The sequence below is a fragment of the Hippopotamus amphibius genome, chromosome 1, assembly GCF_030028045.1.
Source record: "Hippopotamus amphibius kiboko isolate mHipAmp2 chromosome 1, mHipAmp2.hap2, whole genome shotgun sequence".
Taxonomy (NCBI): domain Eukaryota; kingdom Metazoa; phylum Chordata; class Mammalia; order Artiodactyla; family Hippopotamidae; genus Hippopotamus; species Hippopotamus amphibius.
In genome coordinates, this window is record NC_080186.1 from 199,308,078 (window position 1) to 199,324,639 (window position 16,562).

A 16,562-nucleotide genomic window follows, 5' to 3' on the forward strand; every position below is an offset into this window, starting at 1 on the left:
AGGTGATACCTCATTGTGGCTTAGACTTGCATTGCTCTAATGATTAGTGATGTTGAGCATCTTTTCATGTGTTTGTTAGCCATCTGCACATCTTCTTTGGAGAAATGTCTATTTAGGTCTTCCACCCACTTTTGGATTGGGTTGTTTGTTTTTTTGATACTGAGCTGCATGAGCTGCTTGTATATTTTGGAGATTAATCTTTTGCCCGACCTATTCTTTACCTCTTCTTTCCACTTCTCCGTCCTACTTTCTGTCTTCTGTACTTGTTCTATTGACAAAGCAAGGTTGATACTATTTTCCATCGGTCTGTGACAATAATTAGGCTTATATATTGATTCTAAAAATTGTAAGTCAATAAAGTGCTTACATTATGTTGACATCATATCAATGCAGTTTTCATACTCTGTTATATTAAAATCTATTGATCTCATACTTTGAGGAGCTCTTTTGCTAATGTGTGATATAACACCATGCACGAGTTATTTAGAAAATGTTGATTCAATGAGTTGTGCAGGTCTTCCAAATGTTGATATATTTTACTTTAGAATATCAAGAAATAACATTTGTTAATATCACCACTGATCTCATCAGGAAGGTCTTTAAGTATCGGGAACCTGTCAGGTTCATAGTAGTGGATACAAGTTTTCCAAAACTGTCATTTCTGCTTGACAGTTTTTATTTTATCTGTGGCAATAAATACTGTCAGTTGTTTCCTTTGAAGAGACAGGCTCATTTCATTCATTTTAGGAAATGTCTGCCAAAACTCTAAGTTTGAATAACTATAGTTTGTCTATCAATTGTTCAGTCAAGTAAAAATAGTACTTCATGGCAAAAGCATCTGATTTAGCTCACAAACAGCTGCAGAAGTGCTTGTCCCCAAGAACACCTTCATACTGTGGTAGATGGAGGATTATGCACACTTGTTTTGATACAAAGAATATTAAAAAGACATGCTCAAGGGTCAAGGTTAATAAAATTAACAATTTTAAATGCTTTGTCAATGACACTTAAACAAGTTTTTTATTTGTTTGTTTTTACTGGAGTACATGGCAGAGAAGAATTCAGCACCTGCTAGTACCCCTTGGTAGCACCACACTCATTTATGCTAAAGCTTCAGCAGTTTTAACCATCTTTACTTATGCAAATGTCAAAGCCATGTAAAAGGCATACCTTAGTATTATTATGAAAATAGTGTTGATCTCAGAGACACCCTGAAAAGGTCTTTGTGTTCCCCAGGGAGCCGTGGAGCCCAATTTGAAAGGTGTTAATCTGGTTTGATCCCGGAGACTTCCCTCTGAGGACCCTCTAACTTCCTTCTCTCTGGGCAAGAGTCCTAGACTTTGCTTCACAGTCATGAGTTAGAGCTGCTGTTTTCTGGATCCCATGTCATCTTTTTGTTGTTGTTTATCCTTTCTTTTATTACCACACACAAAAAAAGCCATATGGGAGGGTAAGTTTTATGAGTCCTTGTAAGTATCAAGTATCTTAATTCCATCTTCACACATGATGGTTTAGCTGGATATGGAATTATAGTTTGAAAATCATTTTCCCTTGAAATTTCACATTGCTCTGCTGTTTTCTAGCCTTTGGTGTTGCTATTGCAAAGTATGATGCAAGGGTGATTCTTTTTTTTTTTTTGGTGGGATTCAAATGACTTTTAATTCTTATTTTCCTAATGTTTTACAGTTAAGTGTGGGGAGTAGAGACAGGGATGAAAAAGGAAGGGAAAAGGGAAAGGAAGAAAACTATTCTTTCAAGTTCCTCGAATGACTGAAGCGTGTGCTAGGATAACAAAGTTCAGTAAAAGCATCAAGTCCTTTTCACCACAGAGCTGCTAATGGAGATGTGTGACAGAGATATGGCAACTCTTAAGATCTGGTGGAAGTGACTCCAACAGAGAATTAATTCTGCATCAAACTTGGCACACATGGAAGACTGGGCAATGCAGCTGCTACACAGCTGGGCAGATGAAAACTGGACTCTCCAGAATCTACTTCCTAGCATGTGAGTAGGAGCGTGTGTGCCCCTTCTCTGGTCTGAGCATCTCTTCCTCTCCAGCAGGGAAGAGACACCCCACCAACCATGCATCAGTGGGAAAATTGTCTGGGCAGGACTCTTTTAGAAAAGAAAAGATTTCTTTTTTATATTTGCTGGTGGTGTTGATTGACCAGAAGTGACTTTTACTTTTGGGCAGGAGCTTTGTGTCCTGGCGATAACATAATCTATACTTAGCATTCTTAAAAGGCATAGGAGTGAAAACAAGGCCTCTTTAGGACCTAGACTAGTGGGAACGGGCATACGTGGATTCTGCCGAAGGGTAAAGGCATGAAACAGCTAATTCTCTATCACAAGTGAACTGCCACAGATAAATGAGACCTTGGCTTTTCCCCTTCATACACATACTCACCTCTTCTAGCTTTTACTACTAAAATCTAAGGTCAGCTTAATCACAGTTTGGGATTAACTATGATTGTGCTTCTAAAAGTTAAGGTGAAAAGCTACATTCTTAATAACGTTTTCCTTTTTCCTAATGAAATGGATTTGAATAAGCTAAAAGCCTAAAATCTAGGGACTCTTTTCATTATTTTATTTGTTGGGGGCAAACCATAAAACTTATCACTGCCATTTTTTTTTTTAAACTATAGGAATAGAAGGACATGAAACGGACAGGAAGTCATTACATGCATCACAGAAATGGGCAGCATGCATCTAATTCTACCTACTGAGCAGACAGAGCTAAAGGGGGTCAGTTCTCTTGAGAAGAACCTAAATGTGTTTTAAAGGGAAAAATACTGCACTAGCCTTTCTTTTTTTTTTTTTCTGAATGGAAGAAAAGGATATATGGAGTTGAGGGGGGCTGGGAGGGAAAGTGTCCATTAAACAAACACTTATCATTGAGTGAGACAGCTCTATCAGGGTGGTGTTGGGTGTGGACTGTGGGTTTACCTTTGGCAGCGATCTTATATCTTAGGTAAGTGGAGTGAGACTGAATAGTGGGGTAATAGCTGCGTATGGTGAGTGCATATGGGTTTCAAATTCGGTTCACAGCCAATGAGGATGAGTACAGACTCAGTGCCCTAGTCTGCTCCTCCCCCGACCCTGAGCCATCTATCGCTGTGAAGCCTGAGCGTTTGGTGAGAAAGCTGCATTCTTAGGTAGCTCCCCTGTGATCGCTCTAGGACTGCGGTTTGCTCCCATCTGAGGTGTGGTTTCCTTATTAGAGAAAGAAAGTGTTCAATGCTAAATAGGAGACTGAAGCCTTGAAGACATTGTATAGTGGCGACAGGTGTTCTGCATCAGGAATAGGCTGTTTAACAAGTCAGATGCATATTATCCCCCCTTAAGCATTAACTTTTTTTAAGCAACAGAATTATATTTTTTGGCTTGAAATGGTGCTTTCTTCTATATTGGATTTCTCGGTTTTCTTAGTAGATATCACTGTCTCCTCCAATATTTCTTCAAAACTTTCCCCTATCTGGGAGGTTTTCTTAGAGGCTACCTTAGATGCCTCCTCTTCCTCCTCCTCTTTCTTAAGAGACAGCCCAGTGGATGAGACTTTGGAGGTGGTAGAACTGAGTATTCTAGGTGGGAGCAGATAACTTGGATTGGGAAGTGGAGTCAGCCCTGAAATGCTTAATCCACTGGTGCTAAAACGTGTCTCTTCACCTTCCAGAAGTTTCCTGTAAGCTGCTATCTCAATGTCAAGAGCCATTTTGACATTGAGCAAGTCCTGGTATTCCCGTAGGTGGTGGGCCATTTCACTCTTGGTGTTCCTCAGGTCATTCTCCAGTTGCCCAATGTTATCCTAGTAGCTAGCCACCTCGGCACTGTGCCGCTCCTCCAGCTCCAGGATCTGCCTCTCCAAGGACTCGTTGGCCCCGCGCAGCCCCTCGATCTCAATGGTGCGTGCCTGCAGCTGGCGCCGGTACTCGTGAATCTCCTCGCGGCTGGCCCTGATGGCCTCGGCGCTGCGCGCCGCCTGCTCGTTCAGGTTGGCAAACTTGGACTTGTACCACTCCTCGGCCGACTGCAGATTCTTGGCGGCCAGGGACTCATACTGGGCGCGGATCTCCCGCAGCGCCGAACTCAGGTCTGGTTTAGCCACAGCCACGTCCACCTCGGCCGCGGCCTGCGACGACGCCTGCAGCGTGGCCAGCAGCTCAGCCACCTTCTCGTCGTGCACCTGGCGCACGAAGGCTAGCTCGTCCAGCAGCGACTCCACCTTCTTCTCCAGATCCAGGCGGGCCAGCGTGGCGCCGTCCACGTCGCGCTGCTGCGCCTTCAGGGCGCGCTCGGCCCCTTCGCGCCCTCGGCTCTCCTCCTCGCAGCGCGCCCGCAGCCGCTGCGCCTCCTCGGCCAGCCCGTCGCGCTCCAGCAAGGCCTGCGCGCGCGCGGAGCTCGCCTCCTCCAACCGCGCGCGCAGCTCGCGCTGGAAGAGCTCGCCGACGCGCGACGGCTCGGCGTGGCGCTGCCGCAGCGCGGCCAGCTCGGCCTCAAGCGCGCGGTTCTGCGTCTCCAGCTGGTGCACCTTCTCCATGAACACGGCGAAGCGGTCGTTGAGGCCCTGCAGCTGCTCCTTCTCGTTAGTGCGGATGATCTTGTATTCGTTGGTGCGCGCCGCCGCCTGACTCAGGTCCAGCCCGTCGGACGCCGGAGAGCGGCGGTAGGCCAGGCCCAGGCCGAGCGACGAGGCCGAGGAGCAGGCAGCCGCGGAGGCCACATTGCCGCGGGACAGCGACTGCGAGCGGAAGCTGCCCGCGCCGCCGGCCCCGGAGAGGCGCGAGGACAGGCGCGAGCCGTCTCCGAACACCTTGCGGTAGGAGGAGGCGGAGCACAGGTAGTGCTCGGAGCCGAAGCTCACGGTGCCGGGACCAGGGCCGGGAGAGCGGCTGCGGCGGGAGCTGGCGAGCCGCGGAGAGGTGCGGCGGGCGGGGCCGCAAGGATGATTCTTATTTCTTTATGAGTTGTTTCCCCCATACCCCCAACTGAGAAAGCATTTCAGATCATGTTTATATCCTTGGTATTTCTACATTTCAACAAGATGCACCTAGGTGTGGGTCTTTTATTTTTTCATTCATTGTAGGACCTCAGTAGACCTTTAAATCTGTCCCTCTGAAATATCCTTGCATTATTTCTTTGATAGTTTATTTATTATTTGGTTTCTTTTTCTGGCACTTCCATTAGTCAGTTGTTGGATATATGCTTTAGTTTTCTTTCTACATTGCTAATTTTATTTGTAAATAATATTTTCTATCTCTTTGACTTTTCCTTCTACTTTCTGATATTTCCATTTTGATTTGTAATCCTTCTATTGAATTTTATATTTTGGCAGTCATATTTTATTATTCAAGATATATTTCCTCTGTTTTGAGTATTCTTTTTTTTATTGCAATCTTTTTGAAGGTTTTTCTGTTCCATACATTAAAATTTCACTTCCTCCAGTGTCATCTTTACCTATTGATTCACCTTGATCTCTGTTTTGTGTTGGAGACTTTCTTAAAAATCTAGTGATCTTTGTCTATTCGTATTTAAGAATGAGGCAATAAAAAGTTAATTGGGCACTCTGGGTACATGGGAAGACCTCATCATCTCACAGATTTAGATTGAGATTAGTGTACTTACTAGGAAGGTATTTAAAGGAGGTAACTTCTAGAAGCTGTAGAGTATAGGCTTCAATTTCTAGAGAGGAGGCTTTTTTGTTTGTTTGTTTTGGTTTTGGCCAGAGATTCAGAATGCAGGGGTGCAACAGTTATGTATACTTCCTTTCAATCCATTCCTCTTTGTTCAGCCCCTGGCCTCATTTCTGTTCTCTGTGGTACCTGGCACATCCTGGTACCTGGGCTGCTCCAGAATTCTGCAGGGCAGGTTGGGTCTCCCATTAATACTGTCTCTTCTACGTGTTTTATGAGATGTGGCTTCCTTTGTCACACTCAGTCACTCCTCCATCAGCTTTCCATCCTCTAGAAATCATTGAAATCATTGAAATGAGGCCACTGGTGTCTTGTTGTTGTAGGTTTACGTCTTTTCTAAAAATTTGTTATCATTTCCTAGGTCTTGGTATAGAAAGGGGGAGAGAAAGATGCGCCCATCATTCCACCATCCTTAACCAGTAACTCTCTTCTTTTGGCTTCTATGATATCCACTCTCCCTGTTCTCCTGGGCTGACTCTTTTACTAGCTCCCTCATCTGTATTGACGACAACGTTAGAGGTTCTTTTTTCTCTATCCTCTCTTCCTAGACAATGTTACCCACTGGATCATTTGTAAATGCTTATCTACATGCTGATAATTTCCTAGTTTGTATCTCCCTTCCTGACCTTACTTCTGGACTCCAGGCTCTTTATCCAACTGCTTACTTGAAATCTCGAATGTTTCACAGATACTTCAAAGGTTAGTTTCAAGTAGCCCCATCTCCAACTTTCCCCTATCTCAGTAAAGGGCCCTTTCCCTCTGCAGGGCTTTCCATTCCTGTTTCCTCTTCCTGAAATGCTGTTTTCTTCTCTACCTGCATGACTACTTTCTTCTCACCCTTAGGCGACACTTCCATAACTATATAAAGTTGCTCCCTCCTTCCCACACTGTTATTTTGTCTCCTGGCACCCCGTTATCAATCCTCATAGAACTTCTCATATTTGAAATTATTTATTAATATTATGTTTATTTTTTCCCCTTTCTTATTACGTGGTAAGGCTCACTGACTGTGCTGTCATATTTATCACTGCTTTTCCAGCACTATCATAGTGCTTGACACATAGGGAGAATTTAACAAACAGGGGTAGAATAGTTAGACACAGTTTTAAATGAATACTGAGATGTCAAAATGCTTTCTTATTTATAATCATCTGAAAACTGCCTTAGAGGACCTCAAAAATACTCTAACAACTCATCCTATTGCTTATTTAATTTTTTTAACTTACTTGCAACCTGAAAATGCAACTCGATTAAAACAGAAAACTGTAATACTTGCGAGTACAGTTTAGTCCAGAAAACAATGTGAGTGCCTTTTAAGTGGCATACATCACCTCTTGAAAGACTCTTAGCCATCTATAGGCTTAGAACTCCAAATGAATTTTTTCTAAGTCTTTTCCTTTTGTCCTTACTTGACCCAACTTTATGAAATTAACATGGTTTGTTTGATAAGGGCCATAAATGTTCAGTTCAAAATGAATTATGAATCATGACACCACCTGAGAACACAGGAATAAAAAAAGAGGCAAGACTTTCCTGCTAAAGCCAGACAGCTCTCTATATTTCATTCCTTTAAACCTGCCAAATAAAATGTCATGAAACAGATCAGACGGATCTAGAGGATCTCGCTGTTGTGAAGAGCCATATTCATCAGGTACATGTCAACTGTCCTGCTACAGATTCTTGGCTTAATTCCCAACACCCATTTCTTCAGGGAAGAAACAGAAACACAAAACTGGTTTTGCAGAGAACTAAGCCCTGGGAACTGACAAAGTAAGATATTATTAATGACTCTGGATGTGGTATTTTGGCCAGTCTAGTCATCACCACAAGATCCTTCTATTATCTCTTGGTACTAGAAATAATCACTTGTGCTAACCTTACAAATAAAGGAAAAGAATATCTTCTACGCTATAGTTCTTGGTTTTAATGGAAAAAATTCTTAGAATTATCATTTAACCCAATTTTTGAAGTAAAGTACATAATTGGTATGGTAATAAAAGCTTGTCTTATCACATCCAAAGGAAACCAACTGCTAGGGGAGAGCCTCCTTCTGTCTCTCTTATCTGTAAGACCCCGGAAGCATCCTTCCGGTGGCTCCTATCTTGTGGGAATGTTATTCACAGAAAACCATATCACCTTGTAAGGCCTTCCTCTGGTCTCAGGGAAGGTATAAAGGAAAGTAGGAAGGGTGGTTATTGACAGAACCACAGGTGGGGAGGAAGCTGTGCTAATTAACTGGATCTGACTCTACAGCTTCCTTGGTCTCCTAAGCCCAGGATGACTCCTGCCTCTCTCAGTGTGCTCTGGCTAAGCTTAGGAGGAGACTGAATAAGTTTGAGTTTTGAAGTCAGACTATCCAGATTTGAATACCAGTTAAGCCACTTCCAGGCTGGGTGATTCTACCAAGTTAACTTAGCCTCTCTGATTTCAATCTTCTCATCTGAAAATGTGCAGAAAATCAGAATCTCTCTTTGTGGATTTTTGGTGAGGATTAAATGAAAAAGTTCTCAGAACTGTGAAAATATAAAATGAGCCCTAAATAAATATTGTTAGCTGCTGTGGGCACGGCTGGTATCTTCCCATCGTTCATCCTCCTTCTCCTGGAAACTACCCCGTTCTTGTTCGTGTTTGCATAACCCCCTCTGTAAGGCCTTCGTATCTGGGGTGAAGCCAGCTGTGGGGCCCCTGGTGCAGGCCTGAACTGATCAGCATTGTCCCACCTCCTGGCCCCGGTTCTAGGTCCTGGGGTGGGTTTGTGATCTGATTTGGTCCAGTGAGACTTGAGATGCTTGCTGAGGAATTCTGAGGAAGAAACATCCTTGCTTGTCTGAGAGAAGTTTCAGAAGGGAGGGGGCATCGTCACTGTTACCGCTCTTTCTTTTATTATTATCATGGGTGACAGTTCTCAGCTTTCTGGAGGGCTCCGACATTTGCCTTTTACCACCTGTGAGCCTGCTGTGGAGGGAGAGGTCAGACGGCACACAAAATAGATCCAAGGGATTTACTAAACTTCTCCATGAGCATAGGGACAGGGACAAGGTTAGAACGTCTACAGGATTCCTCACAGACTCTGAGATCACAGCCAAGGAGCTGAGCAACATGGGGTTCCATGTTGTATTTTAAGAGCATTCTGAAAATGCCTCATGAATTTTGGGGGCAGGGAGAGAAAAATTATGTTTGAGATTAACATACACACACTGGTATACATATAAAATAGGTAAACGACAAGGACCTACTGTATAACACAGAGAAATATACTCAATATTTTATAACAAGAATCTGAAAAGGAATATATATATGTATTATAGAATTACTTCACTGTATACATGAAACTAAGATGACATTGTAAATTAACTACACTTTAAAAGAAAGAGGGAAAGAAAAAGAAAAAGAAAGAAAGAGGAAGGAAGGAAGGAAGGAAGGAAATGCTTCATGAATTTTTAACTGCAACAGGTCAGCAAGTTATGTGACATTAACAATCTTGAAAAAGCAAGTTCTCCAAGGTGCTTGCCTTCCTTCCAATAACTTGGCTACCAAAGAGGAAAATATTCTGATGGTTTTTTTTTTTTTTTTTTTTACCAGTTTCTAATAGCAAAAGCAATGGCATCTCAGAGAATACTGTAGTTGCAAAACCTGCTATTTGAAACCCAGTACCTAATGAGGTACAAATGTAGGCACCAGCAGTCTATGGCATGTGGGCCAATTATGAGACACAGAACAGTTTTCACCGTCAGGGGATCAATTGCCTCTCACTTTTGCCTTTCCTACTGGAACCAGAGTTCTCTCTGATTGAGAGAACTATCATGGGGCAGGAAGTAGCTGACAAATGTCTCCAGCCTCATGTGTGCAGTTGGTTTACCCACCTTAGGGAGACAACCTTGGCACGCCAATTTTCAAAGCTGGCCAACCTCTACATGTAGCAAAGCACAGTAAAACTAACTGACAGTTATATTTTGTTTTGTTGCTTGGTTCCCTATAATGCTTATATTTTTCTTTAGCTTAACTAAATGATAACCAGGCCCAACGTTTATTCTTGATTAAGCAGAAATACCAGATTACAATTCATTGGCAAAAGTGAAGACCTCCAAAGGCATTTAATCATACAGATAATTTTTAAGTAAGGAAAGGGTAAGAATGTACTTAAGTCTGATTCTCAATAGCCTTTTGAAAATGCTTCATGAATTTTTAACTGCAAGAGGGCAGGAACTTGTCTTTATGACTCAACTGAAGGATGAATCCTCATAACCCACTGGTTTCATTTGAAGTTCAGAAAAAAGAACATCATCTATTAAATCATCCATATCAATGGTTATAACACCTTGGGTTTCCCTTGGAGACTTGGTTCTGACATATAAATCTATAACAAGCCCCAGATTTAGGGAAAGAAACATGGTGAGTGCCTAGTGAATTTCCATAGCCATGATAATGTGAGGAAGGGTCAATGAAATGACAGGTTGTGTGAGCAACGGAACACACAGTGGTCCATGTCATAGAGTAGACCAAGTACCTGGCTTCAAGGAATTTATAGCCTAAAAAGTGACTATGTAGGGTTAAATCCATGTGGGAAAACAGAACAAATGATGAGCAAGCTGAGGAGTTAGCATGAATCACTCTTCAGTGATCAATATCCTTCCCACTTCTATCCTTGGCCCTCAGAGATAGCAAAGCTATACCAGAATACTACCAGGTTAGTACCCAGGAGACCTGAGTTCTACTTCCAGCTCTACTCTCATAGCAGGAATAAATATTAACTGCAATATGTAGCTTAAGAAACACTATGTTGGAAAATAAGATTCTCCCTAAGCTCAAATCTGTCTGTGGTAGAAAATTCACCCTTGATCTCATTTTGGGGCCCTGCCTCTGCTTCCCTAGGGTTAAATGACAGTCTCAGTTCACTTGTAAGTCCGGGATACAGGTGGGCACCCTACTGTCAGGTTCACCTTAGTCTTGCTTTCTGGGAAATGGGCTGCTTGGGCAGAGAAAACATTTCCAACACTGTGAGGTGCTTTAGGGCTCACATCTGGCTGCCCGAGCCACACACACACGGCCGTTCTTAGGGCGCTAGGAACAAGCACAGCACGGGTCCCTACTAACTGCCAGACAGCCAAAACTCTGGCCCCTTCAGCCTCCAGGAAGCTGTAAGGCCTCTCTCCAACCCACTTCTGCTTTCCCCAAACTTTAGAGCCCCTTTCCCCTTACAGATACTTTGCTGTCATTGTTTCCATGAGTTTATGCCTTGAAAACAAAAGCTGAGGCTGGGTGTACCTGCCGAGTACCTGTCAACGTTGGCCCCTGGCCCCACAACACAAGAGCCTGTTAGACATGGGGACAAAGGCAGATCTATCTCTTCATGATGGGGAAGGGACACGTATCAACAGCGCAAGGACGAAACATGAATTAAATTATCAATAGGTCATCCTGTCACACACCGGTGTGGATGGCACAAGCAATTCAAAGATCTATTCCTCTTCCACACACCAGCTTGAAATCTATAAAAAGAGAAGGGAAAAAAAAAAACAAACCCTTCTCTTTTTTGCCAAGACTCCCAGCTCTCCTTGAATATATATTCTTGGCTTCCTTCGTGGGAGCAAAACTGCTGATGTAGCTTTGGAAACCTGGATACTTGTAGTAAAGGCCAAATTTCCCAGCTTCTGTTGCAGCTAAACATGCCATTGCAGCCAAGTTCTGGCCCACTGGAGCTAAGTGGAAATGTGGTATGTAACTTCTATGAGTGGAGAGTGTCCTTAAAGAGAAGGGCCATGTCTTCCTTTGTCCTTCCTCCTTCCCACTGGCTGGAATGCAGTTATACTGCCTGAGGCTCCAGCAGCAACCTGGGGCCCTGCGGTGGACACTGTGTGTTGAGGATGGAAGACCAGAAAGATGGATGTGGTCCAGGCCCTGGTGACCTCAATGAGCTTCACGGCCAGTCCTGGACTGGCTTACCTTCAGACTTCTTCCCCCCTGCAGAGAAATAACCTCCTATCTTGAAAAGCTTAACTATTATTTTGAGCTATCCGGGCCGATATTCCTCAAGGTAAACTTAGCTTTTCGGAAGAATTCCACAACACCAACAATCACATAATACCAAGGGAAAACAGAGCAATTTCACATTACCAGAGAAAACATGTGAGTTTTGAGTTCTCTCTGACACTTTCAAGAAGGACATGTACCTATGTATGCATGTGTTTCCTTGCGTTTGTAGAAGGGAAGCTAGCTTGAGTGTCCAGGATGAAGCGCCAGGCTGGCCCAGCAGGTGCATGTGCTTGAGTGGCTGTGGAGCCTCGGGGCCTGAGCTCGTCCTAAGCAAGCAATGAGTCAGGTCCACAAGCTGGTGGGCTCACTGGACCAGAGGGAGGAGTATGAGGACACTCCGAATGTAAAACTCAGCTTGTTTCCTAACTTGCTTGGATTTACACTCAAGCCACAAGGTGAGAAGGATCTAAAAGTTAAAACTAAAATAACTGTGCTCCTTCAAATAGTTACGGTGAGATTGGGAATTGAGTTTGGGGGCCTGCATAGTGTAACCACAGGCATGAGGAGGAGGCAATGCTGGTGGTGGCAGGAGGTGGTGGGCCCAGGTAGGTAGTGGCGGGAGGTGACAGTAAGTGGTGGCGGGTGGTGGGAGCAGCAGTGGTGCAGCGTACAAGCTGACGAGGTATCATCTCATGGAACCAATAACCCAAGAAAGAGGACGGTTTCAAAGGCAGCAGGAGGCATTGCTAAGGGCTGTAGTTTTCCAGTGGCGTCGGGAGCCATGGAAGGTGGCAGAGCTGCCCTTGACGGCAGGAGCTGTCAAACAACCTGGACGGCAGGAGGCGGGCATCTGCAGCAGCACGTACCCGCAGAAATGAGAGGAGAGGCCGGGAGAAACATGGTAGAGGCCACGTGGATGCTGAGAAGACTTACTGCTTTGAAACACTTGAATCATTTCTTAGGGTCCCTCAAAATTATCTGAGAATGGAAGAGAAGGTTTTATAAAAAGTCTGAGACCCTATAACATTAAGCAGGGGTCAGAGCCAAGAAACACTGTTTATTACTATTAATGTGAAGTCGTCTGAGGTTCTTGTGGTCTGGGGAAAATATAGGTTACATTTTTTAAAAGACTCTTTACAGCTGACTCTTGCTATTTTTCACTGTGCAACATTCCGTTTACCAATATATGGGCTTGAGACAGGCCAAAATGATCCTTTCCAACAACTACCTAAAGTCATTTTATTTTTTTATTTTTATTTTTTTTATTTTTATTTATTTATTATTTTTTGGGGGGTACACCAAGTTCAATCATCTGTTTTTATACACATATCCCCGTATTCCCTCCCTTCCTTGACTCCCCCCACCTCGAGTCCCCCCCCACCCTCCCCGCCCCAGTCCTCTAAGGCATCTTCCATCCTCGAGTTGGACTCCCTTTGTTATACAACAACTTCCCACTGACTATCTATTCTACAGTTGGTAGTATATATATGTCTGTGCTACTCTCTCGCTTAGTCTCAGTTTCCCCTTCACCCCCCGCCCCCTCCCATACCTCGAGTTCTCCAGTCCATTTTCTGTATCTGCATCCTTGTTCTTGTCACTGAGTTCATCAGTACCATTTTTAGATTCCGTGTATGTGAGTTAGCATACAATATTTGTCCTTCTCTTTCTGACTTACTTCACTTTGTATGACAGATTGTAGTTCTGTCCACCTCATTACATATAGCTCCATCTCATCCCTTTTTTAAAGCCATTTTAAATTGGACAAGAGAGACCTGCTTTCAAGAAACCAATATTGTCTTCTGTATGCAACATGTAGGAGGCAATAAATAGGTGACAGGACTGACATACTACTCTGCTAGAAATGAGAAAAAACACTCCAACGACAGATTATTTAATCTGAAAAGCAAGAGAAATGAAGCGTAGGTGGTCAGCGCTTGGAAATAAATTTTCTAATTTGGTCTGAGACTAAGACCTTGAATTCTACCTTCTGCAGAAACATTTCATTAGCTAAGGTTTGACCCTCCTCTCATCAACCTACATAGTACAATGAAGAGCTGCAGAAATCTATTCATTAAATCAAAAATTACCTGATCATCTGCTATATTCTAGGAGTTGAGTTATATGCCATATGAAATTAGAGAGACTTCAAAGATTAATAAAGTATAATTCTTGCCCTTGAAGAACTCAAAGCACGTGGAATAAGTAGGGTGAGAGATAGGCACACAGACATAGATGATTACAATATAATGTGGCAAATGAATCTAAGTGACTCTGTAGGTACCGGAGTGACAGTCCTAGGGGTGAATATGTGATGTATGCAGATGTGACCTTTGAGTTGCTCATGAACAACAAATAAGGTTGTATTAAAGGTAGACCAGTTGCGTAGAGCATTTTGTAGTAGGTCTTGAGAAATTATAGAGAACAGTATTTGGGGAGCATGAGAAATAGCATGGTGTGGCTGGAGCTAGAGGAACATGATGGGTGAAGGAGAGGCCAGAAGGAGAGGTTGGGGCCAACCTGAAGGCACTGTGTGCCAAGCTAAGGAATTTGGACTCACACCTTTAATAGTGGTGACTCATCGAAGGATTTTCAGCAGCAGAATGGCATGATCAAATTTGCTTAGCTTGGCCATTGTTCAGTCAACACGTACTGAGTTTTTCTTAGGTGTCCAATACTGTTAGAGGGATAAAAGGATGAGTACAGCTCAGGGAACTTACAGTTCCATGGCAGAGGCGACCAGACAGACATCCTGGGGTCATGGTCCATACAGGATGTGCTGGGCTGAGCCAGCCTGAGAGATGCAGATGAGGTTCAGGAGGACCTACGCTGAACCTTGAAGGACTCATCTGGCTGACGTGTGTCCTACTAGAATGGAGTCTCATGGACTCTAGGAAGGGCTCCTGGCACGCAGTGAATGTAAGAGAAGTGCTTGTTAGATTAAATATGTTCTTAAGATTAAGCAGAGACTTATCTGCTTTGTTCAGTGTCTGGAACAGGGCCTGCATGTAGTAGGAGCATCACAGATATTTGCTGAGAAATGAAGGAAGGCAGGCAGGAAGGGTGGGCTGAGGCGAGGAAGAGCATCGTAAGTAGAAGGAACAGCAGGCACAAAAGCACGGAGGCGTGGCAGAACAGAGGCTTAGAGCTGGAAAGAAAGTTTGAGTGAGGACGGAGGCAAGCAGGGTGCTCTGTGGCTAAAGGAGTTACTGCTCCAAAAGGCGCACATTCACCACGTCAGCCCCTGGAAGCCAGAAGGATTTCTAGAAGAGCGGTGCCGTTTAGACAGATCACTTTGGATACCGTTCGGAGAGTGGGCGAAAGGGATAAAGCTGGGTTCTGTTCTGCTGCAGCAATAAAAAGATGACAAGGAATGCGTAAATCTGAATATTTAGGACGTGGAATAGCTAAAGGCTTGGACGTTTAGTAGGTGAGAGAGATGAGAGAGAGAGAGAGCAGTCAGGATACAGCACAGTTTCTCGGTTATACAGGGAACACACACACACACACACACACACGTGCACACACGTTTGGTGTAGGTGAGGGGTTTATTTTGGACCCTGTGAGCTGAGGCTCTTGTAGCATGTCTGACTATGCGTGTTCAGAGGGCTCTTGGTGATACAGATCTGGACTGAAGAAGGGAGGGGGCTACATGGGAAGATGACACTTGAGCACATACGCCATTCTTCCTGACTCACCTCTAGAAATAGCAGAAGAGACTAGGAAGTAAAATAAACTCAAATCAGTGCTGAGAAATAGGATGGGATACTCTTAGGGATTAGAAGTCATGAGAAATCTTTGAGAGATGAAAGCAAATGGATTGGATTGAAGATGAAAATCACAGCTGGCCTAAAACTCGGGCAGAAGTGGGAATAGTTTTGCAGGAGCCTTGAGCACAGCCTGAACAAATATGGGGACTGGAAGGGGCTTCTGGAATAATATCAGAGAGAGTGGGTATCACAGGAGTGGCCAAGGGGGTTTGCCACTCTTTCCAAAACTGGATTTACGCACAGAAAGATGCATATAACGCAGTGAGATAACAAATAAATAGCTTTAAAAAGAGAGAAGGAGAAAATAAAGATTAGAAAGGTGGTGTGAGGTGTGTAGTATATAAAAGTCATGCCATGAAATCCCCTGTACCTGCTAGAGAGAGGTATGTCATAAATTGGGCTATAAATTTTCAATCAATGAGAAAAGGAAAACAGAATCTCTTTACATAACTACCAGCATACAAAGGGTTAAAAACATATTCACTGCTTTCTATAAAAAGGAATGAGATGGAGCTATATGTAATGAGGTGGATAGACCCAGAGTCTGTCATACAGAGTGAAGTAAGCCAGAAAGAGAAAGACAAGTATTGTATGCTAACTCATATATACGGAATCTAAAAATGGTACTGATGAACTCAGTGACAAGACAAGAATAAGGACGCAGATGCAGAGAATGGACTGGAGAACTCGAGGTTTGGGGGGGGCAGGGGGTGAAGGGGAAGCTGAGATGAAGTGAGAGAGTAGCACAGACATATACATACTACCAACTGTAAAATAGATAGCCAGTGGGAAGTTGTTGTATAACAAAGGGAGTTCAACTCGAGGATGGATGATGCCATAGAGGACTGGGATGGGGAGGGTGGGTGGGAGTCGAGGGAGGGAGGGAATACGGGGATATGTGTATAAATACAGATGATTGAACTTGGTGTACCCCCCAAAATAAATAAATAAATAAATAAAAATGAAAAACAACAATAACAAAAAAAACACATTAGCTGCTTTTAATCTGCTTTCTACAAGTTCAGCCTGGAATCTGTTCGTTCAGAGGAGCCATGGGGTTAGATGTAGTGAAAGAAGTGAACTATCAGTTATCACATGTCTGCCTGGTGCCAGGCACTCCCCCCACATTTTC

General features: G+C 43.6%; 1 pseudogene; it reads right to left on the reverse strand.

Moving 5' to 3' along the window:
* Window positions 1-1,697: 1,697 nt before the first annotated feature.
* LOC130844125 (alpha-internexin-like) lies at window positions 1,698-15,344 on the reverse strand (annotated as a pseudogene).
* Between the last annotated feature and the right edge of the window lie 1,218 nt (window positions 15,345-16,562).